A 22,313-nucleotide genomic window follows, 5' to 3' on the forward strand; every position below is an offset into this window, starting at 1 on the left:
ATTGTAAATATTTATTTTGTTATTAGCTGTATGAATACAAATATTTATTAATATTTTTTTTTTAATAAAATTTTATTATTTTGAATTGCATGACGCTGGTGCCCGTACGTACACACATCGATACATCTTAAAAATTTTTTTGTACGATTTTTCTATAATTTTTCTTCTTTCCACTTACATTATTGCTTGAACGTTTTAATGTAGTGTTTTTTTTTTTGCTTTTTCTGTTTATTTTTTTAATCACTTTAACATAAAATCCATGAAAATAATTGCAGCTTGTTAATTTTTAAGTGTTTTTGGCTTATAACTTTATTAAAATGCAATTTCACTTTCTATCTAGTAAATAAGAGTGTGCTAGCATATTAGAGTTGTTTTTTATTATTTTAAAAATTTAGAAGAGAAACACACCGAGTCTAAACTCTAGAATTGGAAATTTGTTTTTTTATTTATAAAATTGTCAAACATGTCCGCCTACTTGATATTCTGCTCTTGCTTTAAATATTTTCGGAAGTCTACTTTATACATATGGACAATTTCTTGTCAAGTGATCCAACTTAAGAAATCGATTTGAATGAAATTTGCACCAAGGTTGTTAGTACTATTGGATATTAGGCCAGACACAAAATCTTATTCTTGACTTAATTTTTTTATATAGAAATTCCACTCGCATCCCATTAAGCGACTATAAAGCCCTTAATGAAAACCTTATAAGCTTTCTTTTAAGCACAGAAAAAGAAAGTGCCCATTTTGAAAAAAAAATCTAAAAGAAAAAAAAAATTTGTTTAATTTTTTTTTTTTTTGAAAAATTGAAGAAATAGCTATCTAAAGCTCTTTGGACAATTTTTACTAGGACCAATAGGTAAAAAGTTACACTAATTTGAAAAAAAAAAAACAAAATGTCTATCTTTGACGCCTTCTAACTCCGGCAGTTCTTGCCAGATAAAGATGAAAATGAGTGTCTGGTCTACTATCGCCACGTGGCATCGACCTGTTTTGCATTCGTCAGTTTAACTTTCTCGAGTTCCCTTCCCTTTATAACAAGGTTCTTTAGCTCATTCGTTGCCGATTGTTCCCGAGTGGCCTGGTATCTATATGATGCAAAGCTTACCTTCAGTTAAGGCTCTCTTAAAGCTGTGATACACGGTTGTCAGATCTTACAACGTTGTCAGTAAAATGTCTAACAATCGGTTGAACTTACAATTTTGCTTTTGCAACGTTGTCAGAAAAAGCGTTACTGACAATGTTGCAAGACAATATTTGTAAGTTGACACTGTTGTTAAACATTTTCTGCAAATTTTACTGCCAACGTTGTGAGATCTAACAACCGTATATACATAGCTTTATAGACTAATCGTCCTTAAATTTAGATTATCTTCTTGACGCCATATTTATTAATATCCCTTTTACACATTCCGGTATTTGACAGACTTTAGCGTATCAATTTAAATTCTTGGGATTTCAATGTAGATATCCACCACCTATGAGCCACCTCTGTAGCAACACATACCTTTGGGTATTTGCTCTAATGTTCCGCTTAGCCATAATATTTTATCAGTTCTCCCAGAAATAAAATCTCTTCAGCCGTATGTATATGTAATTGTATGTATGTGTCAATTGAAGAAATATCCAGTAACGTTTCCAGAGCCTTAACTTATTGAATCATACATTAGTGAACTAAACACTTTACGATATTCAGATCCTTGTTTAGATTTTGTTTGATAAAATAAAATTTTGTAAAATTTTATTATTTCCAATTAAGGAAATAATCGAAACAATTAACATCAATAATTAAACCAAAAATGAAAATTGATTAATTCATTAATTGAATCATAGTTGACAGATGTCAATTAATACTTTGACTGTCTCAATCATCAATTTTTTGGAAAATTTTCAACTAAACTCTTTAAATTTTAAATGATTCAATTAATGAATTAATTAATTTTAATTTTTGGTTTAATTATTAGAGGTTGATTGTTTTGATTATTTCCTTAATTGGAAATAATTAAATTTTACAAAATTTCATAAAATAATATCCTACCCTAATATAAGTATCTATCTAGTCACACGTACTTGTTGCAATAACTACAAAACCTTGCTGCAATTTCCCCAAGACACAAAAATTCCGCAAGACCTTGGTTTTTTGATACTATATATTTATGTATACCAACAAATACTTTCATTACCAAGTAATTACTAATACATGATTTATATTTTAACATTCCAATTAATTATTTTAAAATAATGACATCACTAGAGATAAGTTTCTGCCATGAATGCACACATAAAGAGAGTTAAATTGTATGTCGTTATCAGGTCAACCATGCATATGCTGTAAAAAAATGTGTTTTATGTGAATAAAAAGGGCCTTTATTAATATTTTTGTTTGTTTAAAAGCAAAGTTTTATTAAAAAAAATAATATTTCTTATTCATAAATAATATAAGGTATAAACTTCAACATTTTCGCTTATTTACTACAAAATTGGCCTAACTTAAAATTTGTGCAAAAAAAATATTTTCTGAATGAGGCTTTATAAAGCGGCTTGAGTCAAATATGGGTCGATCATTACAATAATCAATAGAATCATTTATGCTTATACATAATTTAGTTCCAGAGATTTTGAAGAAATACTAGTGTATTTGACATATCAAAATTCATAAATCGGATAATTCATAATTCCGGTTGCATGGGGTGAAATACGTGAAATAATGGACAATCATCATCGATTTTCAATAGGATTGCACACATATTTCTCCAGGTTACTTACATCATATATGTCATTTTAAAGGCCTCATCTTCTTCTTTCTAAATCCGTTAAGAAATTTAAAATCGGTTATGATTCAACTACGTTAGTGACTTATAAGTGCATAATGGTACGAAAAACCGGGTTTTCACGCGTATCTCAAGATTTTGAAGGTGTTTGGCAAATTTCAAAAACAGATTCTTGTTCTACTCGCATCCAACTTTCAGAAAAATAGTGTCACTTCCCAAGTATTTAAATTTTCGTTAATTTTGTCTTACTGTGTAATCTATTAAATATAAACAACTTAAATACTTCTATGTAGTGCAAATGTCATGTAGAAGTTCTTGAATATTTCAATATCAACATATTACCCAGTTTTTGCTGGGTTTATAATTGTTTGGAATAAATTTTTATTTTTACTTCCCTTAACATAGTGCGATGAAAAAAAAAAACGTTTACAACATATTTTAAATCCTTGTACATAATCCGTAAAAATTAGTTTTTATAAAACAGCTTTTTTAGCGTAGTAACTATGTAGTTTATGAGTTATTTGTTGCAATAGCAGCTGTTTGAATTATGAATACAAAAAGATAAACATGTATACAATATGTATGTAAGAGCACTTAACCGGAGCGCAAAGTGGTATTTTTATATTAAACTTACAAAATTTAAAAATAATTAGTTTTATTACCGGATACTTTGAATTCCAAAGTGTATACATATGTATGTATTTAAGTTTAATTAAAACAGTTAAGAATTTAATACCTTTAATTTGTAAATCCACAATCATATAAGAAGGTTGTACATGGGCGTGTCAAGTGACCCAACTTTTAAAATCGATAGGTGTAAAGTTACACTCATTTGAATAAAACCCTGTATGACAAAAGAGTCAAACTTTGACTCCCTCTAAGTCCGGCAGTTCTTGACCGATAGAGCTGAAAATTTCTTTCTGACTTACTGTCCAATAGTACTAACCTTTTTTCAAAATGGGCCCATCCAAATCGGAAGACATCGATTTTAAAAGTTGGGTCACTTGACACGAAATTCCCCATATGAATATTGATAATTTCAGTAATTCATAAAAAGTACCATTGGAATGACGAAAAGGTACCAAAAACTCACCTTTTATAAATTTCGATTCATTTCTTAGGTTCAATATTATTAAAGATTCAAAAAGTACCAGTTGAAGAACAAAAAGTACTAACTTCGTGTATCTAGGATCAATATTATAGAAAATTCCAAAAGTACAATTTGAAAAACGAAAAAGTACCAAAAGGTTCCCACTTACTTAGAGGTCTACGTGCTTAATTTTATGGTTCTAGGTTCAATATTATAGAAATTTCAAAAAGTACTTTTTAAACAACGAAAAAGTACCAAAATGTCCCCTTTTATAGGTCTACGTGCTTAATTTTATGGTTCTAGGTTCAATATTATAGAAAATTCAAAAAGTACTTTTTAAACAACGAAAAAGTACCAAAATGTCCCCTTTTATAGGTTCTCACTTACTCTGCTAAATATCATATTTTTAGGAACGAAAAAGTAACCAAAAAGTTCCTTTTTATAGGTTCTCACTTACTCCGGGCTTTACATTCTTAATTTCATTTTTCTATATTCAATGTTATAGGTTGTCATAAACTCCGGGGTTTACATGCTTAATTTCATGTTTCTAGGTTCAATATTATAGATCAATTTTAAAAATGTACCTTCTGAAGAAATAAAAAGTACCAAAAAGTCCCTTTTTATAGGTTTTCATTTACTCTGGGCATTATATCCTCAATTTTATGGTTCTGGGTTCAATATTATAGAAAATTCAAAAAGTAGCTTTTGAAGAACGAAAAAGTAGCAAAATGTCTCCATTCATAGGTTCTCACTTACTATGGGCCCTACATGCTTAATATCATGTTTCTAGGTGCAGTGTTATAGAAAACTCAAAAAGTACCAAGAAGTTCCATTTTATAGTTTCTCATGTTTCTCCGGGCCGTACGTCCTTAATTTTTTGTTTCTAGGTTCAATAATATAGAAAACTCAAAAAGTACCTTCTCAAGAACGATAAAGTACCAAAAAGTCCATTTTTAAAGGTTTTCCTTTACTTTGGGCTCTATATGCTTAATGTAATGGATCCAGCTTCAAAATTCTAAATGTACCTTTTGAAGAACTAAAAAGTACCAAATTGTTAATTACATGTTTTTAGACAATAACAACATACAGTTTCATTCTTGCACTGTTTTGTTTTTATAAAAAAGCAAACTAAGAACAAAACTTACCATGTGTGTGGTTATTTTTTTGTTAAAGCCTGCTCAAAGTCTCGGATTTTTACACATTCCTCCGTTATTTACAGATCGATTTTATTGAGTTTTAATAGCGTTCTTCCCGAAAACATGCTTGATAGAATTATTGAAAATTTGGAACTCACAGATATATACAACATACACATACATGTCGGACGGACATGGCTAAATCGACTCCTATATCTATAAGAATCCATAATATATATACTTCATAGGGTCGGAAAATATCATTTCTTAAATATCAAATTTTATTTATAATAAAGCATTCCTTTTACGGCATATGATTTGATGGCGGGTGTATTACCCCAGGAAAATTTGTCGAAAAAATTAGCAAACTGGGGAATTTTAGATAGCTAAGTGAAAGTTGGTACAATGGTACAAATGGTAAAATTACCACTAAAATAATATTTTTAGCTTATTAAGGTGAAAAGTTGGAATACTTATTCGATTATCTTTCCAACAATATATAAAATACATAAATCGATTGAAAATTGTAAAAGTTTGAAAAGGGAATAAGTCCAAAAATATTATCACAAAATATCGGTTTATTAACAAAAAATCTATAATATGTTATTAATTGTATTGTAATCAACATGTCTATCAGTGTTTAACTTATTTAGCTACATAGGTATAATGTTTTTAAACCAAAGATATTTTTGTTTCTCCTTAAAAGATTTTTTTTTAATGGACTTATGCCCTTTTCAAAATCACTGTGTTAATTCTTTTAATTACGACAAAAATTTATAAAATTACACGCGTCAATTAACATTAAAAATAAAAATTTAATTAAAAGGATTTATTTTTATAAAAAGAAAGTGTGTTATGTATGTATATTTTATTAAAAGTTGTCAAACAAGAAATATTTATCATATTAAAATTCTACATGAAAGAGTTTTTATATAAAAGAAATTGTTATTTTTATACATACTTAATAAGAGTACATAATTGCAGCGAAGATGTAAATAATAAAATATTTTAATACAACTTGTTTTTGTATTATTTTCTCATCGTCTCTCTCCCTCTCCCTATATATTTTCTGGTTTCTACTTTGCACTCTATACAAATTACACTAACAATAACCAAAAGAATTGAATAAACCGTTATTTACATTTTTGCGTATTGATTTTACTTTTCTTCTTTTTATAATTTTATTCAGTTTTAATTATGTATGCCGTGGTTAAGATCGCAATAGTTATATAAAATTAATATTGCTAAAATTGTTAAATATATATTTTTTTAAATAGTGAATTTATAAAATTAAAATATTCAATCAATAGTGAAGTGTTTATAAAGTGTTTTTCTATGTACGTAATTGTGGTTTTTGTGGAAATTATAATGAATATTTCTGTTTTGGTGAATTTTTAATAAAATTTGTGGTAAATGGTAATTTTCTATTTATAAATTTATAACAAAGAAAAATTATAGTCGGGCATACTCCAAAACCATTGATTTTAAAAAGTCCTTATATGAAGGCTATACCCGCTGATAGTCACGGAATTTCTAACAATGTTACGCATGTTGTGTATATGTATTGATACACATTTCAGTGATTTTTCCCAAAAATCCACTTTGGGGGATATAACATAGGTACCAAGCTCCATCATGTACCAATAATTACAAAATGCTGGACCATACTATATAAATGTTGGTAGATACTAATACATAAATATATTATTAGAGAAATACTCTTAAAAATCATATTCGTCAAACTCGATTGTGTGGAGTTGGGTAAAATCATGAACCGATTACATACAACCAATTTATATAGCCTCTGACTTTGCCAATCACATATGTATGTATGTATGTATGTATGTATGTATGTATGTATGTATGTATGTATGTATGTATGTATGTATGTATGTATGTTTGTATGTATGTATGTATGTATGTATGTATGTATGTATGTATGTATGTATGTATGTATGTATGTATGTATGTATGTATGTATGTATGTATGTATGTATGTATGTATGTATGTATGTATGTATGTATGTATGTATGTATGTATGTATGTATGTATGTATGTATGTATGTATGTATGTATGTATGTATGTATGTATGTATGTATGTATGTATGTTATGTATGTATGTATGTATGTATGTATGTATGTATGTATGTATGTATGTATGTATGTATGTATGTATGTATGTATGTATGTATGTATGTATGTATGTATGTATGTATGTATGTATGTATGTATGTATGTATGTATGTATGTATGTATGTATGTATGTATGTAAGATGGGTTCGTAATCTATATTTATGTAGGTATGTTTGTACTTTACAATTGTCAACACATATGCATAATAAAGGGGTAAAAATCAATGGTCGCACTTGCACTTCTCCAACTATAATTTCTTACTTTTTTTAAATGCAATAATTCAGTAAATTTAAAAAATGTTTTAACATGGCAACGGTTAATTAAGTCAATAAATAAAATTATATAAAAATAGAAAGTAACAGATGTGCTATAATACAACTTTTATTTAAATAAATGAAATGCAGTTGAAATACTTTAAGATTTTACATCAATACCACAGGTAATTGTTTTATTTTTAATTAATGATTATTAATGTATAATTAAAACGACACCAAGAAAAAAGCGAGTTCATAACATCGCTTAAAAAGTTTTTGTAGAAAATGTGCCATGAATTCAAATTATTCAGCATACGAAAACAAGGTGGAAGAAAACATTTTTTCAAATAAAAATTTTAAATATAAAAACAAGCAATATAATTAAATGTATACCAATTATCAAATTATGTGACATAAAATTTGAAGTAAATTTCAGAATATTATATTTATTTGATATATGGGTGATTTCATGTCAAGTGACCCAACTTTTGATGTCTTTCGATTTGCTCTAATGTTGGAAAGTAGTTGAAAAATTGTGTCTAAACTAGGGTTCTATAGTTGAAACGAAAAGTCGACTTTTCCATTTTATGAAAAGTCGACTTTTCGACTTTTTCATTTATTTAAAAGTCGACTTTTCGACTTTTAGTATTTTATAAATGGTCGACTTTTCGACTTTTTCCGACTTTTCGACTTTTTCCGACTTTTTCCGACTTTTTCCGACTTTTCGACTTTTTCCGACTTTTCGACTTTTTTCGACTTTTCGACTTTTTCCGACTTTTCGACTTTTCGACTTTTTTCGACTTTTTTCGACTTTTTCCGACTTTTCGACTTTTTCCGACTTTTCGACTTTTTCCGACTTTTCGACTTTTTGATTTTTTACGACTTTTTGACTATTTTCGATTTATTTCGACTTTTTTTCGACTATTTTTTTACTTTTTTCGAGTTTTTCCGACTATTTTAGAGTTTTTGACCTCTTTTCCACTTTTTTAAAATTTTTGACTCTTTTCGACTTTTCGACTTTTTCCGACTTTTCGACTTTTTCCGACTTTTCGACTTTTTCCGACTTTTCGACTTTTTTCGACTTTTTTCGACTTATCGACTTTTCAACTTTTTTCGACTTTTCGACTTTTTTCGACTTTCCGATTTTTTGACTTTTCGACTTTTATTTACAAAGTCGACTTTTCGACCTTTTTCATAGACGATAGTCGAGTTATCGACTTTTTTGGAACAAAATAGTCGACTTCGACTTTTCGACTTTTTTCGACAAAAAGTCGATTGTTCGATTATTCGAAAGTCGATTTATAGAACCGTAGTCTAAACTACTATCCAGTAGGACTAACATTGATGCCACTTTCACCCCGATCAAAAGACATCAGTTTCAAAAGCTGGGTCACTTGACATGGTATCCCCCATATCTATTTGGCATCGGGTAGGTTAGTGGTTAGTGTTCTACTCTGCAAGACCAGATATCGTGGGTTCGATTCCCATCTGGGGAAATTTATTTGCACTGATAAGGGAGCGCACAACAATTATGGATCGAGCTCTACAGAATTAAAATTATTTATTTTAACTCTTTTAATTCTATAGAACCCGGTTCATTATTGAGTCACATTTGGAAAAGGACCTAATATGGGATATAGGCAGATTTGGTAAGGGGGAATTTCGAATACTGCCATCATTAAGCCAGTTATGAGTGTTAAAGTTATTTTCTGAAGGAGATCTTTTATTGGGATCCTTATATAGTTTTGTTCTTATAATACTGGTCGTGACTTACTTCCAATACAAACTATACTTATATGATCACAACTTCACTTCCATTTCTTTTTAAACCCTACACCACTATAGTGTGTTATGCGTTTGAGCTGATGTTTGTAACACCCAAAAATATTGGTCCATCACCCGCATTAAAGTACACCAATTTAGCTATGTCCGTCTGTATGTAAATGTAAATCTTGTGCGCACTCTACAGGTCGCAATTTTCAAGATAATTTGTTAAATAATTGGCACATACTCTTCTTTTGTCCCAAGGTCCATTATTTCGTATAGCCCCCATATAACCGTACCCCCCGAAACACAAATCCACACACATTTAACCCAATCCCCACCAATATGACCCGATTTAAATGTTTTCGTTGTTAGAACACTACTGGTTATAACCCTAATGTATATGTACTTATATTTAGCATAAAATAAATCAAAAGGTTTCAATTTAATCCAAAATATTGCATGTTTTAAATAAATAACAATATTTGCATAGCTACGTATACATTGAACGAAAATAATTTATATTTTGGAAATAACTTGTTTGTATTTTTTTATTCATTGAAACAATAAAAAAATTTATTTGAAAGTTTAAAAAATATAACAAATACAAATTAAATATTTATTTAACTTACCTAAAGTAATTTTAATGCATTTTTTAACTGCAAAAAAGAAAAATTTTTAATTAGTTTTAGTTTTTTTTTTTTGGTAAACAAAAATACATACATATGTTTTATTATAAAATTAAAGAAAATTGTGTTTTTGACACAAATCACGGCACAAATAAAGTCATTTTTCAAATTTAAGTATTTTAAGTTGCAATAATTATACCCTACACCATTACAGTGGGAAGGGTATTATGCGTTTGTGCTGATGTTTGTAACACCCAAAAATACCTTAATGTATACCAAACGCAGTGTTGTCAACTGTTTTATACTAAAACGCGCGGTCCATCCACTCAAAACGCACTAAAAAGCGCTAAAATTATATTTTTACACAGTCTTAAAAAATATAGTATTTTGCTAAAATTTGTTTATTAAAAAATTCCTCCTTAATTGGAATTTTGATTCGGGAACGAAATTTAAAAAATTAAGGTTAATACAAAAATGTTCGATTTTCTTATTCAATGACTAATTGCTATCATCGATCAAGATCTCAATAACTAGTCAAAGAGATTTTTTGAAATTCCCCATAATAAATTTGAATTAAACTCTTCATTTCCAAAAATACCAAGAGCCAAAACTTTGTGAAAAAACTGAAATAATCGTCAAGTAATTGTTTCCTTCACAGTGAAGTTATAAAAAAATAATGCAATTTTAATTTTAAGTTCAAATTAACCTATCTTAAAATTAAGTTAATTTACAACTTTTCCCTTTTTTGACGTGAAAAGCTTCCCTCGTTGTGAATTTTTTATAGAATTTTCTAATCAATAAAAAGCTGTTACGAACAAAATCAACTGTTGTGGAATTTCACGAAATCAATTTTCCCTTCGAAGGGAATGAAAATTTAAGAAGAAACAAATTTCAATTCTTTTGGCGAAAGAGGTGAATATGTTTTATTTTAGTTTTGAAGTTTTAAAATAACTAATCTCACTAAAAGATCTTTGAATTACTCATAATATGGAAAGTTTAGAAAAAGGAACTTTAATAAATTTGTACGGCAGAGTACTGTCTAAAATTATTCTGTTTTATCTTTATTGTTAAACTAGAATAATTTTATGTTATTAAAAAGATTTTTCATTTCTTGAAAAACGCGCTAATTTAGCGCCTTTTTCCAAAAAAGCGCTAAGAAGAAAAAATGCGACTTTTGGATTGTTAAAAGGCGCTAAATCTAGCATCACTCTCAATTAAGATATGTCCGCCTGTCTGTCTGAGTGCTCATGTAAACTTTGTGCACACGCAACAAATCGCAATTTCAAGATAATTTGATTAAATTTGGCACATATGTACTTTTCTTTTGAAAATTATTTAAATCAGTCCATTATTTCGTTTAGCGTCCATACAACCGTACCTCCCGAATAGTGCTATTGAGCTCATATATGTATAATGTTCTTGTAACTCTCCAAAAACTGGCAAATCTTTGTTTTTTTATAAGTTTAAACGATACTGCGAACATTCGTAATGATAGGGCCTTTTTTGATCCTAGCCCCGATACAAAGTTCCCTTAAGAAATTACTTGAAATATTTCGGAATTAAGGTAAAATGCTTTATTATTAGAAAAATAATCCACATTTTTAACATACTCATTGGTGTAGATTATCATATGGTCGATCATGCCCGACTATACATTGTTCTTTTTTTTTTTATAAAACCATCTTGATTATATAAAGAAGATATTATGTTTTCAATGTCAAAAACATTTTCAACTAAATAATGACCAATTATATAATAATTATATTTATTTTTTCCAACAAATTACACAAAAGGTCTTGAAAAATGTCAATTTTATTTTCTTTAAACCCTTCTGTTCGTTGGAAAAACAAGTCTACAAAAATGTTTTTTTTGTGTTTTATTTGGTTTTAAACAAAAATAATAATCACGCAAAATTATATTGTTAAATGCTAACTTCATAGACAGTTTGTTAAGTTTATAATTTGATTTATTACTGAATTAAATTCTATGATTAGATGCAAAAGTTTTGTAAATAATGAAAATAAATATTTATTTTTATTATACCCACCATCAAAAAAGATGGGGGTATATAAAAGGTCCCCTTCAGAAAATTACTTTAACCCTTATAACTGGCCTAAATATACGAGTATATAGATGAAATTCGACATAAGTAAGTTTTATTCGAGTCAAACGAGGTGTGATGGTGGGTATATAAGATTCGGCATAGCCGAATATAACACTCTTACTTGTTATAATTAAAAGTAATTTATGCTTTTCGTATTAAGTTTTAAATGAAAACTTTAAATAATCTTCCAAGTCAGCATTGACTTACTCTCTGTGTAGACTTACCGACATTCTTTTGAACATATTTAGATCAAATTTGTGTCAATTCCCAAATAATCCCCCCAGTGTTCTGTGCTTTAAAAGCAAACTGTTCAAGTTGCAAATTTCTATAATAGACCTTATAAAATCGACTCAACATTTATAAAAATAATTTCGAAATAATTTAGTTGTTCTAAAAAGAGAATCTATAAAAAATTCTGCGGGGTTTAGTCTTTCATATAATTTTCAAAAATTTATAATTTTTAAATACAAATATTTTCAACATTTACAATTTTTCAAACTACCAAGAAAAATAAAACTTTAAAATTAATTTATAAACTAACGGAAATTTTTAATAAAAGTAGATTGAATGAAATAAAAACTCAATTCTCATAACAATTTTTATTCATATAAAAAAGTGAAAAACTATTAGAATAGAATTATGTTAATAATTCTATTCTAATCGCTTTCCTTAATCTGGAAAAAAACAGTTATAAAGTAAATATATTTTTATTAACATATTTGTATTTTCTAAAAAACTAAAATACATACATATGTATATTTTTATAAAAACTTTATTTTAACAAAAACAAACAAACAAACCACAAAGTGCTTAAAGCGAAAGAAAAATAAAAAAGAATTAATAAATTCATTATGAAACTTCAAACTGAAGAAGTTTATTAAAGTTCAAACATAAACAAAACTTAAAGATACAAAATACTAAAAATAGTTCTAGCTAGCTGCTAGCAGCATGTAAACAAAAAAAATTTTTTTTAACATTATTAGCATAACAAAAGTTACAACCCAGAATGATGACTTTGATGACTTTAACATTTATATTTAAGATATATGTATACAGACATACATATGTTAACGTATAGCTACCACCGAATTCATTCAACCAAACGCACATAATTTCATTTATGTATATATTTTTTTGTTCGGACAATGACATTACATAACTGTGTGTTATGAGGTTTTTTAGATTTAAAAGGGTAAAGTTACAAAGACAAAAGGATGGAAAAAAAAAGAATCACAAATTACATTTTAATACAATGTCATTCTTATCGTCAGCACGGTTATAAATATATTTATAAAAGAAATCTGTTTATGTAAATGTTAATACAAGCCTACGCTGTTGAAGTATAAATAAATCGTGTTTACGCGACTTCAACGTAACCGATTATATACATACATTAAGGAAACCCCATTTGTATGGAGAAAAAGTAAAGTACTGATGTACCCATCGAAATAAAACTTTAGCTCATTCTAAGATATCATTTTTCAAATTCGGTTAGTTAGGTTTTTAATTTTTTTTTGTCATATTTCACACCAAGTAATATTCATGTCATGTTAATGTTAATTTTTTTTTTCAAATTTTTACATAAATTTACTTAATATAATGATCTGATATGAATATATCATAAACCACATTAAGTTTAACCGAAATGGGTTTTTTTCGTTTACGTAACAGGGCAGTAGTTTCGGTATTACCTAAATGGATTATGTACTCCAATAACTTTTTCAGGGTATGTTTTATTTTTGAAGGAAAAATAGCATACTTTTTATATTGCAAGTGAGCGAGGTGCCACGCCCACTTACTAAATGACTATTAAAAATCATCTCGGTAACTGGAACAAGTACACAGAGGGAAAAGGAAATATACACGCCTGGTACGAAATTGACACCAAAGAGTTTATAATTTTTCAATAACATCCGTTGTCAAAGCATATACGACAACACTATGTATGTTCGTTGTCGAAATCTAAATTTTATACACATCCGTTGTCTAAATGTTAACAAACGTGGTAAGCTCACTATTGGCAACGAATTGTTTGTCAACAGTGAGCTTACCACGTTTATTAACATTTAGACAACGGATGTGTATTAAATTAAGATTTCGACAACGAATTGTTGCAATGTTGTCAACATTACATAGTGTTGTTTGACAACGGATGGTATTGAAAAATTATAAACAGTTTGGTGTCAATTTGGTACCAGGCGTGTACATTTCTTTTTCCCTAAAGGACAGCTTTGACACATATAGGAACACTCGGGAAGAAAACAAATATTGGACGTCCAATAAACATTTGTCTAATAAATTGTCTGATTATAGGAGCGTGGTCCCTCCCATATAAATTAAATAAATTAAATACAAAAATTCGTATATCTGGGAAACCATTGGGGGAAAAAAATAACCGAACTAGCAAAAGGGGCATGTCAACGCCCATATGAATTAAATAGGAAAAATGTTACATATAGGAATATATAGGGAAACATATGACTTAAATACAAAAATTTGTATGTCTGGAAACCATTAGAGATATTTAGAAAAAAAATAGGTGTATAGTGGGCGTTGTATTTTCCATATGAATTAAACACTCAAGTTCCTATATATGGGTAACTACAGCAGGTATCAGTCCTCAACGTATATTTAGTATCAAAATGAACATGTGGTTGAAGAATAAGTGGACTAACTATAGTGGTCGTAGCCACTCCTATACAAATTAAATACAAAAATTCGTATAACTGGTAATATATAACACCTAGAACCCTAAAAGTTTACATGGAACATTTTTACATCCATAAGAACTTTTGGGGGGATAAAATAGGCTAATTATCAATAGCAATTTAATTTTCTATATAGTAGAAAATTAAATTACAGACGAACTATCATATGCGGGAGTAGCCATGGGCTTGAACGCAACATATAATTATGGTTTTCCTGGGCCGACTACGGAGCAGCTATTTGATATCTACCTTCCAAAAATCGCATTAAATATATTACTTATTGGTGTAAAATTTTATAGGTCGGTCACGCGCTACTTTTTTTTTTGTTATTAAGGCAAAATGTTTAAGAAATCTTTTAATTTTTTCAATATTTTATTCCTTTAACGTCCTAAGGCAATACTTCACATAATAAAATATTCAACAAAATACTCATTAAATCAATGATTGTTCTTTATTTTTCTTTATAAGAAATATTAATAATTTTTTCTTTTCACACACTTTCAGCATAAAATTCAGTGACAGAAATATTAAAAATTTGATCATTAGTATACACTCATTAGTAGTTGATTTGTCATTTTTCATTTTAAGAATATAGGAACTGCTCTTAAGTTCTATCGATATACATGCTTCAATACCTCTAATAGTTGAAAATAAATTTTTAAAACATTAAGCATTAGAAATTTGTTCCACATTAGTATTTTATATAAAATATGAACCGATTTTAACAATATTTTATAACTTGAATTTAGAGAATTTAACAAGATTGACAACACGTATGTATGTTGTTTCCAAAAACAACTGTGACACTTAACAAAACTGTGAATACCCTAGATTTTCTGCGTACATATTTATGTATAAAATTTTAATAAAAAAAAATAAACTCAAAATGCAACAAACGCATCTAATTTCATTTTCATGCTGTGTCATCTTCGATTTAAATGTTTTGAAAGTGATACAAGTTTTGTGGCTTTTTCTTTTAATTATTTTACTTTTAACCATCCAACAATCTAGCCATCCATCCATTCAACCAATAAACATTCATTCATTCATTCAGCCAAATAACATAGATAAAGCAACAGCTTCTAACACTTCGTATAAGAAATATGAACAACAAAAATTAAGTGAAATTTCTCTTTATGGCAAATGGAATCTGATGGTTTAGTTTTTGTGTTTATACTCATACAAACTACATACATATTAAACAATTTATATTTATACCCTACACCACTTTAGTTTGTGCTGATGTTTGTAACATACAAAAGTATACCAATCGGCTTAGAATCGTTTTCTGAGTCGATTAAGCTATATCCGTCCGTCCGTCCGTCTGGCTGGCTGTCCACGTAAACTTTGTGCGCAAGGTACAGGTCGCAATTTTCAAGATAATTGGATGAAATTTCTCATGCACGTTTTATTTGACCAAGGACGAAGCCTATTGAAAATGGTTAAAATCGGTCCATTATTTCACCTAGCCCCCATAGAACAGAACCCCCCGAAAAGGGCTTCTGAGCTCATAATTGTGTTAAATATATAGATATATCGATAAAATACGGCACAACTAAGTTTTATAGAAGTCTTGATGACCCTGCCAAATTTCATAAAGATCGGGCTCCATTTGACCCTAGCTCCCATACAAAGTCCCCTTCAGAAAATTACTTGAATGTCCCAAATTAACTTATAAACACAAATTCAGCACAATAAAATATTATGTAAATATATATATATATTCACAAGATTTTATCGGGCTTGGTCCATATTTGCCCCTAGCCCCCATATAAAGCCTCTTTCAGAAAATTAGTTTTTCATCCATAAATTGCTTAAATGTATTGGAACAAGGGAATATTGAAAATAAATGCTTTACTATGAAAAATAAATCACATTTAATATTCATAACTGGTGTAGGGTATCATATGGTCGGCCTCGCCCGACTATACTTTCTTACTTGTTTTTCTTATAAATTGTTTATTATGTAGATACGAAAATAAATGTAACCAAATAGGTATAAATATTAAACTAATAAACTATTTATTATTAGACTGTGTTTTAAAATTTGTTTTATTTTTTGTATTTTTTATATATTTAATTATGCTTCATTACGTGCATGTGAAAATTAAATATTTTGCCAATGTAACTTAAATATTCAGAAACTAAAAAGGTATAGTCGATCATGACCGATCATGTGTAAACCTTACCTAGGAGGTTTTTGTATATTATTGACTAATGTTCATAAAATTTAGTACAATGATGTGTATAAACATACATATGGGGAATTTCATGTCAAGTGACCCAACTCAAATAATCGATTTTGACGAAATTTGCACTAAGGTTAATGCTGTTGTATAGTAGGTCAGACACAAATTTTCATCTCTATCGGTCAAGAACTGCCGGACTTAGAGGGGTTCAAAGTTGGCCATTTAGTCATACAGTGTTTTATTCAAATGAGTGTAACTTTTCACCTACTGGTCCTAGCAAAAATTGTCCAAAGGAGATAGCGATTTCTTCATTCTTTAATTTTTTTTAAATTTTTTTTCACCCAAATCGGAAGACATTGACTTTTAAAGTTGGGCCACTTGACACGATATTCCCCATATATATGTATATACTTTAAACATGTTAACTAAATTTCGATTTTTAAAATTTCGGAGAAAAACTAAGGCTAGGCCCTAAAAGAAGGTGAAAAAAGGCTTGGTCGGCTTTGCTCAAATGTGGACCGATCCTTATAAAAATTGTTAAAAGGATTTAAGTATATATGTATATAAAATTTGTCTCTGACTAATTCCATTTCTATATTCGTTTTTTTTTTTTTTCAAGTTATACATGAATGTTGTCATTTTATTAAGGATCTAGGGTCAAATGTAGTCCAATATTAAACATTCTTCACCGTACGTAGACAGACAGAGAGATAGACAGACAGAAAAAAGGATTGACATTGCTAAATCTGGACTTAGAAAATGATTCTATACCTATTAGTATACTTTAAGGTACAAACTTGTCCACTATATGATTACTGTGATAATAATATTAAAATTATAGCAATAAAGATTTTGAAAGGCATATATTCAGCAATTATTGTTTGTGGTGTAGATATTTGTTGTAGAAATTTGCTTAATTCAGTAAAATCAGTGTGATCTCAACATTGAGAAATATGCACGCGAGGAATTCCGTATAAGTATAATTTAATCTTTCATAACAAGTCTAATCAGTAGCAACTGTTCTCTGCCTCCAAGGAAGCACCAATTTTTGCTGGGTTGTAGAATTCATGCACATCCATATGTACATATGTATTTGTTTTTTATTAAAAAAATATTCAAAGAAATTTTGCAATATGCATTTAAGTTTAGTAAACAAATCTGTAAAACTATTTAATTACACAGGCCAACGAAATTATGGTTTTTGAGAACTTTTAAAACCAAGTGGACTGTTTTTAATGTATTTTTAGCTGCTATATGTTTTTTCTATCTCCCAACATTTTCTCACAAAATGTCATTGAATATTTTGTTCGTATATTACGAAAATTTTATATAATTATAAAAATATAATTACGTTTAAGGGTTAATTTGTTTTTTTACGATGTCATCATTAATACGGCTACGGTTTCTAGAGGTTTTCCCAAGATTTAACATTATTCGATTTTACTAAAACTTCAGATGTATGTTTCCTATTATATTGAATTATATATTCATTAAAAGCTTTATATAAAATGCATAACAGAAAACCATAAAGCCTGTTTTAAAAAAAAATTTACAAAAAAAATTTGTTTCCGCTAATATGTGAGAGATATCGACCAACATTTTTTACTATTTTATTTCCTTCTTTATTGTCCATAGGTCACATGGAGATTTTCTAAAAATTTAAATATTTGCTTAACAAAATTGAAAAGGAATTTGTAATAACTTTTACAATTCTTGGCGGATTTTTGTGTTTTATATCTTATTGGAACGATAATTGAATATACATATATATTTGAATTATTTGCTGTTAAAATCCATAAATATAAATTAAGAGGTACAATTTTTGCAAAAAAAAAATTTCCAATTCAGGCCGTGGCGCCATTAGTTAATGTAGTCCTTTCGCCCAAATTTTTTCCAGAATGCATTTTTATAACTTTAAGTTTAAGTATAGAGGCAGAGGCAGCCCCTATTCGCAACATTTGAAAAATTACAGAATTTTATATTTGGGACTCAAGTATACAGTCAAAAGGACTAAAAGATGAAAATGTGGAAAATTTGTTATTTCCATATTCGGAATCAGTACACCAAATAAAATTATTTAAAATGTTTTTTCATCGTTGGCCTGTGTTATTAATAAATTGTAAGCAATATACAAAATTAATTAATTTCAGGAATAAATATAATACATTTTTTTTTTTTCAATTACATTTATTGCTTACATTTTTCCATTGAAACTTCTTAGTTTACTTAACAAGACTATTTTATAGAAAAATTTATTTGATATTTAAAATCTATAAAAGTATATGTACATATGTATTTAATCAGGGTCCTTATAGAGTCTAAGACAATCTTGTCAAGTCCAAGTTTTAGAAGGCATTTACATTTTTCACAAATATTTTCTAAAGATAATTTTTTACTGATACTGAAAATGGGAAATATCGGTCCACGATTTTCATCAATATGTTAATTGTGGAGCAATTCACACAAGTTTAAGCACAAAGAAATTATTTTTTTATTTTAAATATACTTATGTACACACATACATACAAATGTATGTCAGATATGTTACATGATAAAAATGTATGTACATATATGTTGGTATGTATATTTGAAATATTTGTCAAAATACCTTAAACACTTAGTTACATATTTAGCAAAATTATTTGTAATAAATGTTCAAATGTGTTAAATATATTAACGATTAAAAAAAATTTCTATAATTTTTCTCCATTTAAAATTAATTCTTCAAAATGTAAGAAAACAACAGCTACAAAATAAACTTTCTCCTACCAATTATTTGATGTTTTATTTAGACTAGAAACTAGAAATATTTTTGTGACATAGAAAAAATGAAAAATAAATAAAAAATCCAAATATCTTGGATATTGACTGTGTGTACATTTTGTATGACACTTTATTGATGTTAAAATTTCTAGCAATACACTTGCTTGTAAAATTTTATGAAATTTTAATTAAAAAATTAAAAAAAAAATATATATATATATGTTCTTATTTTGTGAACAAAAAATTAGTTTTTTAATATATGTACATATATGTTCAAAGTATAACAAAATACTCGCTGTTATACATTATTAACACGTTTATATTTAGCGATATATTATAATGATTTTCGTAAATTGGCCAAAGTTCTGAGACCATATCAATTTATAATGTGGTTCTTAACCGATTTCCTCACAAATATGTACATAAAACCTTCTATACTATAATGTTAAATACTTGTATTTTCACTCAATAACTTGGTAGAAGTCATTTATCAACTTTGCTTAATATAAATTATGTTAAATAGAAATTATACATAATAAGTTTGCTTCCATTTTAATTAACAAATTTTTAAAAGAATAGAGAAATTGTATGTACCAAATTTAAATAATATTTATTGACATTTCTAAATGACCATAAATTGGCATACACACATAAATATTTATGCATGTAAAAAAATTCGCAAAATAGAAAATCATTTCTAAATTTGTTTGCATAAAATAGACAAATCACAGAGAATATTTGTATATGTTTTAGAATTCATACAGAATTATGTATAATTTTACAAAGGTTATAGAACTTAGGGGCCAAATTCTGGCATTCGAAAACGATCGAAATTTCTGATAATTTTTTTTTTTTTTAATTCTATTGTGATTTCTATCGATATCGAATGCCAGAATTTGCACCCAGAAAAACAAATTGACAATTTTGAAAGCCCGATTTTTTATACCCTACACCACTAAAGTGGAAAGGGTATTATGCTTTTGTGCTAATATTTGTAACGCATCAGATCCTCAAGGCGATCGTCTCAGTATCACTTTCTGCATCGATAAAGCTAGTCCGTCCGACCATGTCAAACATACACATATATAGGTTGTAGAATTTTTGTTCATATCTCCGTTATTTATGAATTAATTTTTCTGATTTTGAATAGGAAACTTCTCAAAGAATGTTCCATAGAATTATTGAAGATTTAGATCCCAGAGATATCTGTGGTCTTTAGAAAATTTATTTCAACAGATAGATGGACATGGCTTAATCGATTTAGCTATCTATAAGGATCCAAAATACAATATACTTTCTAGGTTCGTAAAGTTATATTGTGGAAATTACAAACGGAATCGGCATTTAGTATACTAATTCAAATTATACAAATTCTATACACCTTATGTATATAAATCTAAGTGTTTTTGTTGTGGGGAATTTCATGTCAAGTGACCCAACTCAAAAAATCGATTTTGACTAAATTTGCACTAAAGTTAGTACTATTGGATAGTAGGTCAGACACAAATTTTCAGCTCTCTCGATCAAGAACTGCCGGACTTAGAGGGGGTCAAAGTTGGACATTTTGCTCATGCAGGGTATTATTCCAATGAGTGTAACTTAAAAGTAACTGCTTAAAAGAAAGCTTATACAATTTCCTTGAAGGGCTTCCGAATCGAAAGACATCGATTTTTAAAGTTGAATCACTTGACACGAAATTCCCCATGTTTATTTACTTATTATTTTCTATTGAAAAAGTAAATCATAGATACATACCTATATGTGTGATTATATATTCCTGTATTTGTACATATCAACTTTACACTTCCTTCCCATTTTTAATCTTTTTTTGATTCATTATAAATGTTTTCTTATACACAGCAAACTTTCAATTCCTTTATTCAATACATCTTATAAAAGACATTGGTAAACTATCATCGCATTTATTTTAGTTTAAGAAATTTTTTTTTGCTTTTTTTCCATTTCTGTAACACACTGCCATGGATGTGTGGCAATAAAATGTTGGAAAACTATATACAAAAAAAAACTTTGCAGGAAAAATACTAGCAATTGTCTATGACAAGTTTATTCAACCAATAAAGCATCTGGTTTAAGTATTTTTTAAAGCTTTGAAAACACATACAATAAAGAAGATATTGGTACTTATGCACTCAGACTTAAAATGTGAACTTTTAAATTAAAGTCAATTTAAGGTAAAATAAATGTTAAAAAATATTAAGTATCATATTGAAATATATAAATTCCCTAAATATGTATGTGTATGTGTAGAGTCAGTAACTTAAATAAAATAGGGGACAATTGTTAATATAATATAGATAAAGTTCAATTACTTTAATAGAGTACAATATTTTAAAATATTTTAAGTAATATTTTAAAATTCTTAAAACAAGTTAAATAATAGATATTAAATACAAGTTAGAGTGCTTGTATTTAATATCGTTTACTACGAATCTTAAATACACTTCTCTTTTAAGCAATTTTTTTGCAATTGCACAGAACTGAATTCTGTGCGTTTTACTGATTTTTGAAGTTGGTCTTTATATGAAATCTATGACCAATTACGTACCAATAGGGAACAAAAATATCAATATATCTTTATTACTTCAAGAGTTATTCATAGTAAAATGTTTTATGGAAGCTACGGTCAATTATGGACCGATCCGGGTTTCAGTTGGTAGTACGATTTCAAAATTTGTAATAAGGAGGAGAAGGTAGGAGAATCTCTGGAATATCGAAAGCATGTCTGATATGTAATATATTTTAAAAATAT

At 28.2% G+C, this 22,313-nt stretch overlaps 1 protein-coding gene across 1 annotated transcript in view; it reads right to left on the reverse strand.

Annotated features, from left to right (window-relative positions):
• The window catches only part of LOC119603307, a 69,143-nt gene that overhangs the window by 33,297 nt on the left and 13,533 nt on the right, over positions 1 to 22,313 (reverse strand). Inside the window, exon 2 of the mRNA XM_037955307.1 lies at positions 9,783 to 9,809. The gene's annotated coding sequence lies outside the window, so the exon portion shown is untranslated. The remainder of the gene's footprint in view (positions 1 to 9,782; positions 9,810 to 22,313) is intronic.

This window comes from Lucilia sericata, unplaced genomic scaffold (assembly GCF_015586225.1).
Source record: "Lucilia sericata isolate MDLA Ls3-8-SP2 unplaced genomic scaffold, ASM1558622v1 Contig000292F_arrow, whole genome shotgun sequence".
NCBI lineage: Eukaryota > Metazoa > Arthropoda > Insecta > Diptera > Calliphoridae > Lucilia > Lucilia sericata.